The sequence below is a fragment of the Meleagris gallopavo genome, chromosome 8 (assembly GCF_000146605.3).
Source record: "Meleagris gallopavo isolate NT-WF06-2002-E0010 breed Aviagen turkey brand Nicholas breeding stock chromosome 8, Turkey_5.1, whole genome shotgun sequence".
NCBI classification, from domain to species: Eukaryota; Metazoa; Chordata; class Aves; order Galliformes; family Phasianidae; genus Meleagris; species Meleagris gallopavo.
In genome coordinates this window covers 4,070,741-4,077,801 of record NC_015018.2, presented here as the reverse complement: position 1 = coordinate 4,077,801, position 7,061 = coordinate 4,070,741, and the positions used below count along the sequence as shown (strand labels likewise).

The window sequence follows — 7,061 nt, the reverse complement described above, 5'->3', positions numbered from 1 at the left end:
TAGACTGATCTTTTTTGCTCTTGAATATGTGTATTATTAATGTGTATTCTGAGGACTTGCATTTGTTTTTGACTTTGAGGCAAAGAACTGTCTGAACATCTTTAAAATGCAGTTGAATGTCTTCTAAGTAATGCTCTTTGGGTCTGTCAGGGTTAAAGTTTTTTGAGTTGTTTCAGCTCACTCTAGTAGTTCCTGTTTCCTATTCCCAAATAACTCCTTGGCATGCATATTCTCTCCATCTCTTGTTAGCTCTCGCTGTGTATTCCTTCATGTAAATATTTCCAAAACGCAGCCTGTGTACTGTGGAGCAAACTGAGATGTGAGAGAATTGTAGCGATGCTTTTCAAGGAGTGAACAAAACTGCGCTCTTAATTCTGTAAAATATTTGGGACAGAGGAAGCTAACTGTTTCCCTAGAGAGCCCCTCGTGGGAGGAGTGCTCTCACCAACTCTTTGTGGTATGCTTATTTACTGTTCCACTTTTGTGTGTGTGTTTCCCCCTCCCCCTTTTCCCACCAAACCTAATGTGAGTTATCACCTACTTCTGCCTCTTGCACACTGAGCCCTCAGGGCCCTCCTGTCATGCTCAGCTCTGTTTATAAGCTGGCCATGTCTTCCTACAGACCTTTGCCTCCTTGCCCAAGGCTCAACTGCTTGTGTCCTGTTGCAGGCTGTGGTTTCCTCAAGCCCAGTGAAGGAGCCGAGTGGTGGAAGGATAGGGAAAAGGGAACTGTGTGATGCAGTGGGAATGTCAAGTAAGGTACTCAGAAGAGAAGGAAGGACGACCCAGTGTTGTTGTGTTTGGAGCAGGCAATTTTGGTTTTGAAGGTGGTGTGGGAAGGTGCTAAGACATAAGGGTGCTGGGAAAGAGGAGAGTCCATACAGGATAGTAATGCAAGGAAAACAAAATAAACATGATGCATAGTAGGCATATGAGCAAACTTACTTTTTTGTTCACATGGTGCAGATAAGTGTCACTTGATTGTGTGTTCTTTTCTGCCTGACTTTTTCTGTCTTTTCGCTGTCTTGAGAGGTGTTTCTCCCCTCCCTTTAGAGACTTCCAGACGGTCTGCTCTTAAGGACCTCGGCAGCAGACCAGCAGTGCTTCATTATAAATTATGGGCAGCAGGGCCATTGATACCTGCCACAGCTATAACATATGTTGCAGTGGGTGCTCTTAAATTGGTGCACAATAGACCCATCCCTCTCCTGTGTGTCATACATTGTAAGTATTTTGGGAGAAACAATGAACACTGAGATACTGTTAGAACTTGTTGGGATACCAGTGGCCAAGTAGCATCTTCCTTTGGATTTCATCAGATATAACAAATCCTAGATGTGGGACATCATTTGAAGTGGTGAGTTGGTTTTTCAGGGTCTGCTGCTTGAGGATTAAAAAGTTAATCTTTCCTGCAGCTGTTGGAACTGTCTTGCATTCCTCTGAGTGGGATTCAGGTATTTTGGTATTTCCTCTTGTGTGATTCTTGTTGCTCTTTGTTTACCTCCCAGCACATCAGTATGTGTCTGTCCTTTTTACGCTTGCGCTTGCATTATTGTCATCCCATCTGTGTTCACCCAGTCTGCATCTGCAGTGCTTGAAAGGGGATTCCTCATCCCCTGCTGCGACAGCAGCAAGCGGCAGCTACATTTCATGCACCCTGCCTTTGAGAGCAGAGCCTTGTTTGCTGTGTTTGCCCATCCTGCGAAGGCAAACATATATGTACGTGCATATTGTGTATGTACTATGTATGTACATACATAGAATGAATCTTGAGCATACCTGTCTTATTAAAGGAATTGCTTTCTTGGCTCTGGAAGAGGTAGAGTAGCAATCTACTTAATGCATGTTGTAGGCTATACTCCAGAAGCAAGCAGTGCCGTTGTTTCCTCTTGAAATGGTCCTGCTTGTAAAGAGCAGAGCTTTCCCTTGGGAGCACCTCAGTGTTCCTCGTGCTGTGATTATGGCTTGCTTTTCTGCTAGGCTGTAATGCCAGTAGGTTGCAGTTGCTTGTAGGGGAGGGTGCCTTACACTGCAATCATCAAAACTCGCTCAGAGGGATGAAGTCCCAGGTGAACATGCTGTTCCCTGGCCTTACCTTGGCAGTACACGTTTATGTTGCTGCCTCCTCCTTTTGCTTTTGCGTGTGTCCGTTCCTGTTGGTGTTCCCCGAGGGCAAGTGGTGCCTAAAATGTGAGGTTACTAGTGTGCTGCTAGTGCAAAAATATCCTCTTCTTTGCAAGAAATAGGATGTTTCTCTTGACAGTGTACTTTCAGGCCAAAGTTCCTGGAAACATTCAAATCCTCTGGAGGGCAGTTACTTTGATCAAAGGAGAGCCATTTCCTAGAGTCCTTGAAATCAATCCATCTTTTCCTTGCCTTCCCCTTAAACTTGGTGCCCTTCTGATGTCATTTTTCTGTCATGATTACTCTTCAAAACAATTATTTTAGCTTCTTTCTGACTTGCATTTACTCTTGATTGGATGGGGTGGAATTGCAAATATCCAGTTCGTCTCTGGATATTATATGTGGGAAGATTTATCTGAATTTCCAGCATCGGTAAAAGTTCTCCTTTAGTAGGCAGTCTGGGACTTCATGGGTGCTGCACTCTTGGTAGACTTCCTAAAATAAGTTTGAGAAAAGATTGTTGCTGTCAGGATGTTCTTCAAAGCTCAGTCAGAGGGATGGCTGGCACACACGCAGTGGAAATACAGATTGGAAGGTAGTACTTCGAATGTGACCATTTGTCCCTGACCTTACTTTGAATAGAGAGACTGCTGGTGGTTGGCTCCTGGTTATGATCCCCAGCCTCGCTGCTTTTCCCTAGGCAGCGTATGTGTTTCCTGCTGCTGTTCTGTCTCCATTTAAATGTTATAAAGTTGTACGACTTGGTTCCTTAGAGTTCTTGTTGTCTGCCAAAAGGTGCTTGTCCGAATGTAATCTGGTTTATTAGTAGACTAGACAGAGCCCGCATAATGGTGCTCCCACAGCTCCGCTCAGGACTGCGGTGTCCCCGAAGCGACCTTTTGAGAGCGGATCCAGCGGCAGCGCTCGCCTGCTCCTTGGCTCCTGGGTGAGGATGTTATTTAGGTAAACCCATACATCCTTCCAGTATTTGTCTCTCAAAGCATGGCAGCTAATGTCAGTCCTTTTACTGACCCTTAGCAAAGGAAGAAATACTTCTTCTTCAATTCCCAGAGATATTTATTGAAGGACTAAGGCTCCAAGCGCTTGTCTGCATTCTGCTCCTGAACACCTATATTATTTAAACCAGGGACTTTGCCAGGCAGCAGAAAAGCAGAAGCAGTGAAACAACTTACATGGTGACAGTGCCATCCATCAGAAGTGTTAGGTGAATCAGTAACTGGCATTAAATCTGTCACTTTTTTTTTTTTTTACAAATCACATTTTCTGTGAAGCCCCATACTAAACCTAAAGCTGTATATTTGCACTGTCGTGATAGTTTTCCCTGTTGATGCCCTTCTGCTAAGGAGGAGCAAAGTGTTTTTGCAGAGCACATTCATTTTGCCTGGACAACAGCACATTTAGAAAAGCTTGCAATGTGTTTGTAGCCTCTAATCCAAGAGACGAGAGCGAGCTGTCTCTGCTCAGAGGATCTCTAATTGGATTTCTGCATCTATTTAAATTAGGTTATCATCCACTTGGCAGATTTCCTGCTTTTTTCACCAGGGTGAAGTCCATCTCTGCAGCAGCTATCTGTGACTTTCTTCTCCAGGGCATCTGAATGCAGTTCTCTCTGTAAGTGTTCATTTATCACTGTGAAGCCATGCAGACCTCAAAATATGCTAATAAACTTTGGGAAGCTGTTTTAGCTGCCATTTAGCTGCAGTCCTCATACCTGCCTCCAGTCAGCTTGCTGCTTGGAGCTGCCAGGAGTGGAAGTGTATGTGGATAATTGTTTGATTGATGGAGAAACTCTTGCCCTTAAAGGAGGTTCTTTTCAAGATACATTGTTGTGACCTTCAAGACATTTTGCCTGGATCTCCACGGCTCAGTCTTGCAAACTGAACCCTGCTGGAGGAGTTTGGGTGTTGCTGCATCCCTTGGCGTTGCAGCATATGGGTACATATGTTTTCTCTGCTATTTCTGTTGGTGTGAAAAGTCTCTAGCGTAGTTACACTGGATGTGAGCACCAAAACTGAGAGATGTGTGAGAACACCACTCCTCAAAAGACCATGTTGTTTAGCCAAGTGTGTAGCAGGTAGCTTGTTCGTTCCTCCTTTGGCATTCACTCACTACTCACTCACAGCTCTGATAAGCTGCCCAAAGTATCGCTGCTTCCTTCATCTAATAAAGTGGCTGTTCAATCCTGTTGGGAGGTATTGGTAATGGCTTCTCAAAATGAAGCTCATGTGGGAGTTGTTCAGAGGTGTCAGGCATCTTAGGAGCAGGCAAATTGTGTTGGGAGGAGATGATTTTCTTGCTGACAGTGCCAAACATTTCCAGTATCTAAATCTGGGTTTTTGTAGGATGGAAGATAGTAGCCTAGAAAAGGATAGTGAAGATCTGTGGGGTGAGATATATTTAAATACAGGAGTTAACCAAAAGAACTTCCCCAAAGAACCTTGCGTACAGCATTTTCATCCTAACAATAGTTTTCAACGAGGGAAATTCAAGGAGAAATTAACATTCTTTTCCTTAAATTATGTGTGGGGCTGCTGGATCACGGCCTGAACCTCTGATTGATCACCTGAGGTGAGCAATGAGTCAGCCACGGGAGCACAGCTGAAGGCAATTCACCTGTGCTGCAGGAAGGGGTGGAGCCTGGCTGCACCTCTCCTAGAGCCATTTAAGAGCTGACAGCCAGTAGGGAAGGATCTCTCTGGAGATCTGCTCCTTTGGAGTCTATCTTGTGAGCCCAGGACAGGGTGAGTGACTTTCTCTCATTACTCCAATATAAATTATATTAATCAAGCTCCTGGATATACACCATCTGTATAGCCATTGATTATATAAATTATTTTTGGACATAATTTGCAGGACAAGGGGAAATGGTTTGAAGTTGAGGGAGGAAAGATTGAGGTTGGATGTCAGGGGGAAGTTCTTTACTCTGAGAGTGGCGAGGTGCTGGAACAGCTGCCCAGAGAGGCTGTGGATGCCCCGTCCATCCGTGGAGGTGTTCAAGGCCAGACTGGATGGGGCCCTGGGCTGCTATGAAATGTGGAGGTTGGTGGCCCTGCATGTGGCAGGGAAGTTGGAGATTCATCATCCTTGAGGTCCTTTCCAACCCTGGCCATTCTGTGCCTGTGATTTTGTTTCTTAGACATTGAATACCAGAAGATGATATAATGAGCAACTGTGTAAATGAACAGCATGTTTTACTGATATATTTAGAAGTGCTAAGTGGAGCTCTCTCATCAACACGTTCTCTACAAAGCTCCTCTATTCTGCAACTACAGGTCATATTTACATACAAGCAAAATGGAAACATGAGGTTTATTTTCCTTTTTTAAAGGTTTAGATCAGGGCACGGTTGCTTTCCCTGTTGCCTCTCTAAACAAAATGTCAGTTTGAATTGTTTTTAGTGTACTCTTCCAAAGAACACGTTCTTCCATCCAGCTAAGCAGCAATGGCCTTGGCTCAGGATGCTTCAGATCCCTCCCAGAAATGTTCTCATGCGACCTGAAGCCGCACCGCTGCTGTCTGTGGTGGGAAAGGCAAGCACTGTCATGAGCATCAGCAAGCATTGTAAAGACTCTGTGTTACTCCACCCTGAACTTGGGTCCTGCTGTTTTTCCAGTTAATGGGACAAGAATAGCTCTCCTGAGTTATATTTACGTCTCCCTTTAAGAAACGTTTGAAGTGATCTTTGTCCGTAGCCAAAACAAACAGAGTTATCAGCTATTAACAGTGTTGCAGTCGAGCAGGACTAAGACTTTACCAAAAGATCTTTTCTGTCCTGTTCTGCTGCCACACAGTGTGTGAGTCTTAAAAGAGGATCCATTTATCTTTTTGCAGGCTGCATTTTTAAAGCCATCCAGCCAGCATTTCTATTGCATTGGTGTCATGCAAGAAGTACCCGCTGCCAGCCTGCAGTGCCAGATGTCCCAGGGCACTGCAGGGGCAGACCTCCACCTTTCTGTAATTGACTTGTCAGAAATAATTCTCCTCACAACATAAACGCTTTCGTTTCAAAACCACCTTTCCTGAGGGCAGCGGAGCTGAAGTTGGTGGTTGAGGGATTGAAAAGTCATCCCTGAAAGTTGTGCTCGCTGCCTCTCTCTTCTGTGGGAGCTGAAGAGACACCCACACTAACTAGCAGCGCAGGGAAGGGATTTCAGCTGCGTTGCTGACAGTCGTTTTGATATCATGGAAGCCTTTCTGATTTCTAGGCTCTTGTTTTTAAACCTCTGTGTGTGTGACTGGCCGTGCGGCGGTATTCGTAAACAGAAGATGGATGAATAGGTGGCTCTGTGGGATGTGCAGCCTGCTTGTGGATTAATCACACAGTAAGTGATAGCAATTGTACAGCAAGGCTTTTGTGCCGGTCATTACTGGTTTTTGGAGGATGTGGAATTTTTGTACTCAAGGGGCATCTCTGAAGAGAACTTCTAAAATGTCTTATTCAATGGACTTAGCTTGGCTGCCCTTAGCGATGCCCTCCTTGAGGCTTACGCGTTGATTTCTGTCAGAGGTTTTCTTGCTTTTGTTTGCTGAAGAGGAGGATGTTGAGGTCCCATTCCAGAGCAGCGTGTGGGCACGTGTTCTGTTCTTATGTGCACAGGGGCTTAGAAACAGTGAAGTGCTCTGTGAACATGGGCTTTGAGTGTTCCTAAGCCTATAGAGGTGTGCTGTCTTTGCACTTGAACAGGTGCCCCTTGTGAAAGGGAGGTTTGTCTAGGCACAAGTTAGTTCTGCAGTGCATTTCTATTCGGCTGAGTAGTTTCTGGGAAGCTGGAGCAGGCCTAATACTTAGCTGTGTGCACCTTTTGGAAAGATCTTTTCTTCTTTTTTTTTTTTTTTTGAATCCGTAGCCACGTTTTATAGAAGTGAACACTTTTAAACACTTCTCCACGTGGAATTTAATTGTTGTTCATCTGTTG

General features: G+C 44.7%; 1 protein-coding gene across 1 annotated transcript in view; it reads left to right on the top strand.

Annotated features, from left to right (window-relative positions):
- Nucleotides 1-4,854: 4,854 nt before the first annotated feature.
- PRKG1 (protein kinase cGMP-dependent 1) overlaps nucleotides 4,855-7,061 on the top strand; it is a 346,287-nt gene continuing 344,080 nt past the window's right edge. The window contains 1 exon segment of the mRNA XM_019618026.1: nucleotides 4,855-4,886. The gene's annotated coding sequence lies outside the window, so the exon portion shown is untranslated.